The sequence below is a fragment of the Dasypus novemcinctus genome, chromosome 11 (genome assembly GCF_030445035.2).
Source record: "Dasypus novemcinctus isolate mDasNov1 chromosome 11, mDasNov1.1.hap2, whole genome shotgun sequence".
NCBI classification, from domain to species: domain Eukaryota; kingdom Metazoa; phylum Chordata; class Mammalia; order Cingulata; family Dasypodidae; genus Dasypus; species Dasypus novemcinctus.
Window position 1 is genome coordinate 33,829,329 of NC_080683.1, and position 12,684 is coordinate 33,842,012.

The 12,684-nt window shown below is 37.0% G+C and overlaps 1 non-coding gene across 1 annotated transcript; it reads left to right on the forward strand.

The window, feature by feature from the left end:
* The first annotated feature begins 10,690 nt into the window (after positions 1–10,690).
* Positions 10,691–10,850, forward strand: LOC111766931 (U1 spliceosomal RNA). Its single transcript, XR_002798849.2, has one exon. It is a non-coding gene; the product is annotated as a U1 spliceosomal RNA (small nuclear RNA).
* Positions 10,851–12,684: the final 1,834 nt, after the last annotated feature.

Genomic DNA, 12,684 nt, shown 5'->3' on the forward strand with positions numbered 1-12,684 from the left:
TCTATTAGGTGCAGAGGTGCCCAAAGATGTACTTACCAAATCCAATGGATGTGTCATGGTGATGGGAACGAGTGTTGTTGGGGGGGGAGAGGGGGGGTGGGGGGGGTGGGGTTGAATGGGACCTCACATATATATTTTTAATGTAATATTATTACAAAGTCAATTAAAAAAAAGTAAAAAAAAAGATTATGAATGCTAAACTTTACTTGTTAAATTTTTTGTTAGACGTTACAGCATTATATCTATGAGTTCTCAATTACATGCAATATTCTTATAATATTCTTACAATGTTAAATGTAAAAAGCAAGATAAAAAAATAGTGTGGTATAATATATATTGAAAAATATACCTGAAACAATATCAAAAGAAACATCAATGTTAACAGTGATTGTTAATATGACTTCTTATTACATTAAATAGTTGTATTTATATATTTTCTAATATTTCTATTAGATTGGTGCAAAATGAATCACAGTTTTGAACAGTTAATTTTAAATCCTTATATTAAAAAAACTAGGCTCAAACATCTTTATTAATCAAATAAGAACCATTAAAATCAACAAAATTTTGCCAGTGAGAAATAAATTTATTCCTGTAGTGTAAAATTCCATGCTTCAGGATTTGACAAACTCTTGGAAAGCATTGTCTGCATCCTGCTGGTTGTGGAAGTGTTTTCCTTGCAAAAAGCTCCCAAAATACTTGACGAAGTGATAGTCGGTTGGCAAGAGGTCAGGTGAATATGGCAGATGAGGCAAAACTTCGTAGCCAGATTCATTCAACTTTTGAAGTACTGGTTGTGTGAAGCGCGGTCAGAGGTTGTCATGGAGAATCGGGTCCTTTCTGTTGATCAATGGTGTTTGATCACCATACAAAGGCATACAAAGGCATTGTAGTTTTTGATGCATCTCATCAACTTGCTGAGCATAATTCTCAGATGTAGTGGTTCCACTGGGATTCAGAACGCTGTAGTGGATTAGATCCACAGCAGACCACAAACAGTGACCATGACTTTTTTTTTTTCACTTAAAAAAAAACTGTTTTATTGAGGCATAATTGACATACAATAAACTGAACATAAGTGTAACATTTGATAAACTACAACATATCAAACCATCATCACATAGTTTTTTTTGTTTTTTTTTTTTGTTTTTTTGACTTTTTTGACACACGTTTGATTTTGGGAAGTGCTTTGGAGCTTCTTCTCGGTCCAACCACTGAGTTGGCCATTGCCAGTTGTTATATAAAATCCACTTTTCATCACACATTACAATTCAATTGAGAAATGGTTTGTTGTTGTTGTACAGAATAAGAGAAAACGACACTTCAAAATGATTTTTTAAATTTTTTGGTCAGCTCATGAGGCACCCACTTATCAAGCTTTTTTGCCTTTCCAGTTTGCTTCAAATGCTGAACAACCATAGAATGGTCAACGTTGAGTTCTTCGGTAACTTCTCATGTAGTTGTAAGAGGATCATCTTCTATGATTGCTCTCAATTGGTCATTGTCAACTTCTGATGTTCAGCCACTACACTCCTCATCTTTAATGCTCTCATCTCCTTTGCAAAACTTCCTGAACCACCACTGCCTGTACATTCATTAGCAGTTCCTGGGCAAATGCATTGTTGATGTGGCAAGTTGTCTCTGCTGCTTTACAACCCATTTTGAACTCAAATAAGATTGCTAGAATTGCTTTTTGTCTAACATCATTTCCATAGTCTAAAATAAATACAAAATAAACAGTAAGTGATAAGTCATTAACAAAAAACATAAAGCAAGAAATGCACATGAAAATGATGTTTAACATAACCACATTTATGTAAAAAGATATGCCAATATAAATGGCAAATTTCAACAAGGCACAACCACAATTACTTTTGCACCAACCCATATAAAGCTCAATAATTAACATTGAAAACTTTTTAAAACTTAAAATACATAAACTTCAAATTCTATTCTATGCAAAGTAGTTTACAATCATATGTTTGAGATTTGAGAAATCCTTTCCCATTATGCCCTGCTCAGTTTCTCCTCCAAAATGATGTCATGGTGCCTAAAATTCTGTCATTAGGGTTTTCTTCCTTTGGATTTCTACTCTCCAGTTTTAACACTCCTGGTCCAATAAACTAAACAGTCATAAGAATATGCTAGTAACTTATCACGTTTTATTTTGGTTGATGAAACATGGAGCAAAAGAATCAAATGGAGGATGAAGTACCAGTAAGGAAAAGACTCCATTAAAATGTAATAGTTGGCATCAATGGTGAGTTTTATCTCTTCCCAATTTTAACTCCAACTGTCCCTGACAACTCATTCAAGCATATTAACCTACAAGATAATCCAATTGATTGACTAACTGTTGGCTATGCCTGTAACCAAGTCATCAGAAAAATCTTATGAAAAAGATCTCTAGCTCTACAGCTATATTAATTACATAAAACAAACTGGATCATTTTTCTTACTGTCTCTATACCATAAAATATCTTGAAAGCATAACTGAGTTTATCAACTTTTTAAACAATAGATTTGTTTTAATTATAAGGATATGTGTCTGTACTTGACTCTTAATGCTGCTGTAGGAAATTATCACAAACTTAGTGGCATAAAGAACACAAATTTACTATTGTACAGTTCCAGAGATCAGAAGTCCAAAATCAATCACACTGGGTTAAAGTCAAGGTGTCTTCAGGGTTGGTTCCTCTGAAGACTCTAGATGCACACCCATTTCTTGTGTTTCAGCTTCTAGATGCCATAGGCATTCCTTGGCTCATTGTCACATCAATTACAAATTCTGTCACATCAGCTTCCCTGATTTTGAGTCCCTACTGCTCTCTTATAAGGACACATATGACTACTTTGAGCCTATTATCCAGGATAATATTCCCATCTCAAAGTCCTTAACTTGAGTACATCTGCAAGTTCTTTTTGCCAAATAAAGTAACAAAATCATCACAAATTCTGTGGATTAGGATGGGATCATCTTTAGAGAGCATTATTCTGTCCACCATGGTGTAGTATACCAAATAACTTACAAGTATTTTATTTCTTTGAAACTAATTATAGGTATATAAATAAGATTGTAAATATATTGATAGCTAAGCAAAATCTAATATTTTTTCACTGAATCAAATACATCATCAGTATTTTTAAATAGTATAAAATAAGTTTCAGAGAGCATTGCCATTTGATGGACCTAAGGTATGTCAATAAATCACATAAAATGATTTTAAATTTAAAGGTATTCAAATCTTTCTTTTACGAGCATTTACAAAATTTATGAGGCTTTTTCTTTTTGAGTTTTTATAGACAATTTGAACACTAAATGTCTGTGGATGTCAGTAATTTATTCAGAAAGGAATGTCATTTAATTAAATTGTAACTGCTTTGGTTGTTACACTGTACCCTCAGGACCCTTTGAAAATGAGAAAAGAACAATTCAAATAGTTTCTTCTGATTATAAGTAAAGAAGTTGCTGAGAGATAATAGTGCAAATCAGAAGAAAAATAAGCCCTCTGTGAATGTTCTAATAATGAATTTGATTTTTTTTTTCTGACAGTGCCAAGCAATAGGTAATAGGGTAATAGAGAGTCCTAGATTAGATGTTTGAGCTAAGGGCAAAAAGTAACGCAACCCCAAATAGTTCAATAACCCAGAGTGAAACCAGTTCACAGACTAGAGAGTAAAAGTCTGGCTCTTCTTTTCTGCCTAAACATGGATTAGGAAAATCTCTCATCATCGAAAACCAGTATAACTCTTTTTTAAAAAAGCAAAGTCTTGAGATACAGAGAAGATACACAGAGGATTCTGCAGCCCTAGGAAGAGAAATAAGTCTGATAGTCTACAGATGACCTTGTGAAGACAAAAAACAAAAACAAAAATAAAGAAAATAAAAAATAAAAAACCTTTACATTCTCCCAGAATTTCTCAGAATTTCCCAGAATACCTGAGAAGAGAATATATGATATTTTATATTTACTATTATAAAATCAGAATTTGTTTATTTTCTAAAATCTAAACTCTTTGGAAAATAAAAATCCAAATATGTCATTAGTAATAATCATCCTAGAAGGTTGGCACCAGGCTAACAAATTCCCTTGATTATATTGTTTTAGTTCAATGACCATTTTGGCATCCTGTAAATGCAACCAAAATTGTACTCTGATTAAAGAAAGTCATGAATAGTCACAAGAAATAGGAATTTCAATTGGTAAACATTTCATCAGTATGTTGTCAGATGTGTACTGAGTGTCTACTGCGTTTTGTGCACTAAATGTGAATAAAAAAAATAAGCCAGTTCATGTCATCTCTGCTCAAACCCTGCAGAGGAGCCCATCTGGCCCAGAGGAAAAGCCCAAATAGTTATGGAGGCTTGTAAGACCCCGATGTGCTCTGTTCCCATCCCCTTACCTCTATGACTTGTGTCCTACTCTTCCTCCTACCCCCTCACCTGACTGCAGCCTCCCTGGAACCCCTAGGCAGGCACCTGTGCAAGAATTTTGGCACTATCCTGGGCCTTCTTCCAGGTGTCTAGTTAACTAACTGCCTCACCTCCTTCTGACCTTTGCTTAAATCTCCCCTTCCCAGTGCTACCTACTCTAACTACCCTATATAATACCACAGTAGACCCCTGTACCACCCCCTCCTCACCACTGTTCTGCTCATTCCTCCCCTCCTTTTTCAGCTTTCCATGGCACTTGTGGCCCTGGGATGTTCTAACATCCTATATAACTGACAAAGTTACTGATGGATTATGCGTATTTTTTTTCTTCATTCACTCCTCCCACTATAATACATGCTCTCTTATGACAGGAATTGTCTGTTCTCTTCACTGATTTATCCCAAGATTATACAATTTGTGCCTGGGATACAGTGACAATATGTTAAGTAAATTAAGACAAATGAAGGACAGAATTTTTTTAACATTACATTACAATCCTTGCAATAAAACTGTGAATTAGATGTCATATTAACTTATCTTTACAGATGGCTAAACTAAGAACTTAAGAAGTTAAATGACTTACACATATACAGCTAACAGCAGAGCTGAATTTTAAGCTCAAAATCTTTACATTTTCCAACACACCACACAGCAAATGACTTTTCATTCTTTAATTCAATAATTATTTCCCTAGTAGGCCATACAAACCATCAAGCTACAGTGATTATAAATGGAATAAATAATTGACCTCATCCTCAAGGACCTTACTGTCTGTTGGTAAGTTTTAAAATGAAAACAATCAAGAGTCATCTGGTCATCCAGCTAAATGTGCAAAGTTCTTAAACTTTGTCTTGACCAATCTCTTTCAGCTCTTTTTGTGGTTCCTGGTCAAAAGTTTATTAGCATAAACAACACTTTCTCTAATATCTTACATTTTATTATATGAGATAATGTGAGATAATGAAAGTCCTTCTGCATTTTGCCTTGAAATAATTTATACCTGTAATTAAGGTAAGGTAGTAAGAAATACTTAAATTACTCATGTCCTATTAGTTCTGCAAGATTTCTATAAGTGGTATCTTGGTTTGCCTAGCTGCTATTTTTACCACACAGTGGATTGGTTTAAAGAGCAAGTATTGATTGGCTCCTGGTTTTGGAGGTTAGAAGTCCAAAACTGAGGCACTAGTAAAACCATGCTCCTTCCCTGAAGCCTGAAGCATTCTAGTACTGACTTGCCACAGTCCTTGAGGTTCCTTCGCCTGCATCTCTCTCCCACCACATGGCCATCTCTTACTCCTTGTGTCTGCTCTGCTAGTTTCTACTGACTTCCAACTTCTTCCTGTGTGGTCTTCTCTTCCTTACTCTAGTTTCTGATCTCTTCTCTTGATAAGGTCTCCAGTAATTTGGAATAAGACCACCCTTTTTCAGTTAGCCATACCTTAACTAAACATCTCCAAAAGTTTCTAATTACAAATGGTTTCACACCTACAGAAATGTGGTTTAAGAACCACATGTGGGATGTGTGGGAGTGCTGTATATTATATATATACATTGCTGTGGTCTAGGACTCCTGTGAAGAAAAGCTGAATAATTAGGGGGGGGGGGGAAGAAAAAAAAAGAAAAAAATAGGATGTGGAATTTTTTCAAGTCAACATTCTTTATCTAAGTTCTTTATCTAACTTTATCCAAGTTCTTTATCTATCCTTTAAACTCATCGCTATATGCCATTCCCTAGTAAGGGACCATGACATTATATTGGGCTTCAAATTTCGGGGAGTTCTGGATCACAGAGTGTTTCAACAATGGCAATGGAGGGATACTGGTATGGGATACCAATGACAGGTGATATATGACTGACAGGGAGCGGTACAGAACATATGTCCAGGGTGCATGGCAATGTTTGGATATACTCATAGTGGCAACAATTAAAAACCACAGTAGGGGGGGTACTGGGTTCCTGGCCAGTGGTGCTCTGTCGTGGTCCCTAGGGGAGCAGCGACAGTCTCCCAGGTACAGTGGTGGGGACCGGGAGGGAGTGAGGGTTCAACAGTGAGCCCCTGATACTAATGACTATGCTTGTGAGCTGATAAACCCAAAATAATAACAAGGCCTAGAGCAACTTTGTGCCTGGGAATTTCCTTCTGTCAGCCTTCATGTTACTCAAATGTGGCCAGTCTCGAAGCCAAACTCAGCATGTAAATGCAATGCCTTCCCCCCAGCGTGGGACATGACACCTGGGGATGAGCCTCCCTGGCAACGAGGGACCACTATCAACTACCAACTGATGATGCAACTGGAAAATGACCTTATACGGAAGGTTCAATGCGGATCAGCAGAATATCCATGTCTACATAAAATACCATGACTTTAAAATGCTGTTTGACCTAAAGTAAGGGGGAAATGGAAAGGAGAAATGAGTTTATATGGCTACGAGTTTCTAAAAAAGAGTCTGGAGGCTGGCAGAAGGTTTGCCCTCATGCACAACTGAGCAGAGTCAGAGAGACAGATAAAGCAGATACAACCCCCAGATATTGGTTCCTTTGAGGGCTAAAGAGACCCATGGGAGTTATGGTCATGGCCGATGGGGTTAACTACCAGGGCAGATGGCCCCTCTTTGGAAATGGTGTTTATGTGTGATGAATCTGGACTCAGATGGGATCTCCCTTCATAAGACTTTCATGCTAATGTGCTGGAGGTGCAGTTAATGTTGGGGTTTAAGATATATTTAGGGGATTTGAATCTCTGGACTGACAATGTGATAGCCAGATCCTGAGCCTCAACAGACTCCAGCACCTACAATCTGATTTATTGGACTTACCACACTCAGCTAAGATGGAGGTGAAGAAGGACAACCACCACACCATGGAGCCTAGAGTGATTACAACTGAAAACGGGAGGATTGCATCCAGCATCCAGGTGGAATCTGAGCCTCCTCTTGACATAAAGGTGCAATGGACACAACCAATCCAGTGTCCACATAGAAGAGGTGGCATTGGATTGGGAAAAGTGGACATAATGGACAAAGGGTATGGGGAAAGGCAGGAAGAGATGAGAGGTGGAGGCGTCTTCGGGACATGGAGCTGCCCTGGATGGTGCTTCAGAGATAATCACCGGACATTGTAAATCCTCACAGGACCTACATGATGGAATAGAGGAGAGTATGGGCCATGATGTGAACCAATGTATATGAGGTGCAGAGGTGCCCAAAGATGTACTTACCAAATCCAATGGATGTGTCATGATGATGGGAACGAGTGTTGTTGGGGGGGGGGGGAGAGGGGGGGTGGGGGGGTGGGGTTGAATGGGACCTCACATATATATTTTTAATGTAATATTATTACAAAGTCAATAAAAAATAAAAAAATTAATTAAAAAAAAAAAAAAAGCTGCTGGAAAAAAAAAAAAAAAAAAAAGAACCACATGTGGATTAAGAACATGTTTTTGCTGGGGTACAAACTAACACAATTGAGTTCTCATTTTCCTTTGATGTATGGACTGTGGACATGCAGAGAACAGATAACTTAAACAGAATAGTTCAGGCCAAGTTTAGGAATTCCCCCAAAGCATTTAGAACTTTACTGGAAATTTAATAGTGCAAATATATTTGGACAAGATATTTTTAAAACAAGAAATATCTGAAAAGAAACAGTGAAAGCTTCATCCATTTGCTTTCCCCTCTCAGTCTCTTAATAATGGGCTCTGTCAAAACAAAAATTCAGGTTAATTTGGTGATGGGTAGTGGGCTGAACTAATAAGTGTTTACAAAGGCCATTGTAATATGGACATGGGAATAGTCTATATTAAATGTGAGAAAATGTTTACCCCTTTGAGTCTGATTTAGGCTGTCACATTAATTACTTACAGGATCCTGGCTGGGTGTGTGTGGTCAATAAAATCTCTTACTTATTTGCAAGTTATACTGAGGGTCCAAATAAAAGGCATATTTTTCAATTAGGCTGTAGCTTGAAGGGAATAAGAGATGTCATCAGGGTGAAGAAGAAAGAACACTGTAACTGGGTTTAAAGGGTAGAAGATTTGGGCAGATAGAGAAGTAGAAAGTGGCAGTTCAGGTAAAAGGAATACCAAGAGCAAAAGCAGGCATAATAGTAAGAAAATGACAAGTAATAATAAGAATTGTAAATTTTAAATCAGTTTGGCTGGAGTGTGAGGTCTATGGATGGCAGTGAAGACTGGATTACAAGATAAATACAAATATTGTTCTGTAGGCAGTTGTGAGCCACTAATGGCTTTTCTTCAGGGTGACAATTTAAGAACTACACTTCAAAAGGGTTAATCTGTCTATAAGAAGTATTAATATCTATATTATTAGTGGAAAAATAGTGAGAAAAAGACTATTCTGTGTATAAGATGTCTCCACATAAATAAAATTTATAAAAACATGTACAGTTGTTTTGACATCTAAGAAACCAAAGGGGGAACATAGAACAGGACTTGGGTGAAGACTCCCTAAGTTGGCTCCCCTTTTCAAGAAGAACCACCAGAAGGTGCATGCCACCCTAAGAAACCCTGACCATTAAGAGGCTCTTGACTTATTCATTATTCTACATGAACAATTCTCTGGAAAACCCATCCACTGACAAGATCTGATCCCTTCAGCCTAGAAGGATCTGTCCTTTTGATAATAATATTAGTCTGATCATCAAATATATTACTTTGGGAGTGAAAAATAGACATACACATTAAGCGTCCACCGCAAAATTGTTGTTCAGATATTGAGAAGAATCTCTGACATTCTTAACATATCCTAATGCATAATTTCTCTGGTCCATCCCACCTTGATGGTCTCTTGCAAATGTCTGAAAGTCATTGGAGAACAAACCACATACAGTTAAGCTAATTATTCTAAAGTTTTGATCCAATGCAATCTACTTTTAATAAGCTATTCTCCATTAAAATTATATTATACTTTTCCTTCATTAGAGAGCTCTATTTGAATTCTTCCTTTCTCTTCTTATCTGTGAAACCATTTCAGTTCTTATATTTGCTTTGTGATGTCACCTGAGCTTCCATTCTTCTAGCACCATAACCTTAAAGTCTTGTTGAATCCCACCCTCTCTGTCCTTTTTCCCACTGAAGTTTTTCACCAGAGAACATAAGGGTGTGACTCTAACACCTCTATTACCCATTCAGGCTATGGTTGTCTTCTTTCTCTGTTAATTCTTTTATGCTTTTCTGGTTCTATGGTAATTACCAGTGTTGCTTTAAAATAAGTCACTAAATGTAGATTTTTAAAAGTGGGTAATTGTACTATGACTCACTAGTGGGTCTTAGAAGCACTGTATGTTGGGGGTTATACCTTCCTTGTTGTCTTTTTCTCTCTGAAACTAGGGTATGAGGATAGTATATGGGATAATTTTCTATTGCCAGATCCGGTGATATTTTAAGTCTTTCTGCCATTTATCATCTCTGTATGCCTTACCAATGAAGCAAAAGAAATACAGTCAGGCTGCTGTTTAAATGCAAATATAAACTATTCACAAGCCTGAGATCTGACATATTAAAACTGATGTACCACATCAAATATATAACCCATTTAATAAATATGAGAGCCAAATTTCACTTATGTTTCCTTATAATTTGAGGAACTTGTAAGGCTTATGGAAAAGAGAAATGAAAAGTCATCATAATGAAGCCAAAATTGATCTTTTAGGCTATTTTTTTTTTTCAGATCTAAGATAGAAAAATAATAATTCTGTGGATGATGATTATGATACTGGTGATAATGGCAAAATTCTTGGATGATTAGATAGAAGACACTAATGATTTTTTAAAGAAATGGATCAAAAGAAAATTGCATTTTTGAAACCATCTACATTTTTAAAAGCAATATAATAAGGAAGGCTAAAATAAAAAACAACCTTGAAATTTTTGTTTTTCTTAATAGATGGCAATTAAGCTTTATGATTGTTCCAGGATTGAAATGCTTCTGCTTAATTATCCTTCTCTCCTTGTCATCCTTTCTACATATATAATTGCTGAGGAAAAAAAAAAATGTATGTGCTATAAAAATAACGGCTGTCCCTTACTATCTTTCACATACAGATTATAGTAGGCACTTTATATGTTATTTCACAACAACTCCACAAGAAATGTGTTCTTATATCTGTTTTATAGTTGAAAACACTGATCACTCACATTTACACTACCGTAAGTGGCAGCCTGGGATCCAGCTCTTTCTGCATCATTAGAAAGTATCTTGACTGATTTCTACTTAAGTCAAAATACATATTTCTCATACTTACCTGACAGTGGAGATACCAGGATCACAAAGGTGTTTTTCCCAGGGCAAGGCTTAACCATTGCACTCTGGATGTGCTGACCCCTGCTATTTCCCCAAATGTGTGAGAAACCTGACTGCATAACTTGTAGGGGGAATTGCATTCTCACTCTCCACTGGAAAAAAAATACATAGTTCTTAATAAATAGTATTAAATTCACAAACAAAAATTCTTCTCCTTTTCTGTATTACCTATTCTTCCTCCCCACTTGCAAAATGTTTTCCAGAATAACTTCCGTTTCTCCACACACTCCCCTCCCTCTCTTTAGCTACAAATAGTAACTGTCATCAGAAGTTCCTATGGAGCTCTAAGGACATAAGCCAATAGACATTATTTAGGAATTGTCGGGGCAGGTAAACAACTCCCTGCTTCTCAAGTAGCTGGCTACAAAACACATCACTGAGATTTTTTTAAAAGCAAATTTTTGCAGTCCCACTTTCAAGTAATTGTGTTTCATGGAGCTGGGGTGAAACTTAGAAATCTGTATTTTTACCAGCCTCCCAAGATAATTCTCATTCACAGGCAGGTGCGGAAACCACTGGTTAAATCAGAAGTAGAACTGATAGCCATGATTCCTTAAGGCTGGGATTCATAACCACTGGGCTGCACATTAGAATTACCTTGAGAGATTTTGAAAATCCTGATTTTAAAGGCTCAGGCCCCAATCAAGACCAATCACATCAACATGTCTGGGGGTGGGACTTGAGTATCAGTATTTTTCCAAGCTTAGTTTTTCAGCTGCTAAAACAAATACCACACAATGAGTTGGCTTAACAATAGGAATTTATTGGCATATGGTTTCATGGGTTAGAGTGCTTGTTTCCTCCCAGGGTTGGAATCCTCTGGCTGGCCTGTAATCTCTGGGATTCCTTGGCTTTTCTCTCACAGGGCAATGCAATTGGTGGCATTTTCTTTTTCTCTTCAGGGTTCGGTTGACTTACAGCTTCTGGCTGCTCTTGGTGGCTTCTCTCGCTCTCTTTCTCTCTCTTCTCTTCTCTCTCTCTCTCTGAATTTCATTTGGCTTTTAAAGGACTCTTGCAGTCAGACTAAATCCTAAACTGTTTCAGTTAGGCCACACCTTAATTGAAGTAATACCTTCAAGAGGTCCTATTTCATTTACAATGACTACAGGAGAGTGACTATAACTCGAGTGGTTGAGTGCCTGCTTCCTATTTATGAGGTCCTGGGTTCAATCCCAGGTACCTCCTAAAATTAAAAAAAATAAAACCAATATAATTTACAATGAGTCCACACCCACAGGACAAGAGGTTGGGACCTGACATGACTTTAGCAAAGGACATGATTCATTCCCCAACTGCAGGTAACTACAATGTGCAGTCAAGGTTGAGAACCACTGCTTTAAGCTGGAAATAATCCATCTGAGTTTATTTTGTTTTGTTTTTCTCTCAGTTCCCTTATTCCTTCTGCTGCTCTCTGCTCTCTGGGTGGTAGCTCTACAGTCATCAGCCTGAGTATGATGACATTGGAGCCTGCCTGCACTTTGAGTGCAGCTAGTGGGCAGTAAACTGGGTGTACAGCTTCTAGTTGGCCTGCCTTCCTCTGGATCAAATCTTTAAATGTCCAAAACTGAAATTTGAAAGAAAAGTGTAGCTAGGTTCATTCATTACCCAACAGATATTTGTCAATTTGTTAAGCTGAATGTAAACATTATCTTTCAGAGAACTGTAGATGATTTTCTATTTCTAACTTGTTTACACATGTCCATACCCAAAGGCTCACACACACACACTTATGTAACCTCCATTATAAAGTCTTGCTTAAAGCTATGTCCCCTTTTATTACCCAGAACTATGATGAGGAGAAGGAAAGTCCAAATAACTTTGCCTGCAATGTCTGTCTAAAACTAGACACACAGTAGGTAAAATTAAGATCGCAAAGATTATTAATGGCAGTGAAAAAGGTGCTTAAAACAGTACCAAAATGTTTACA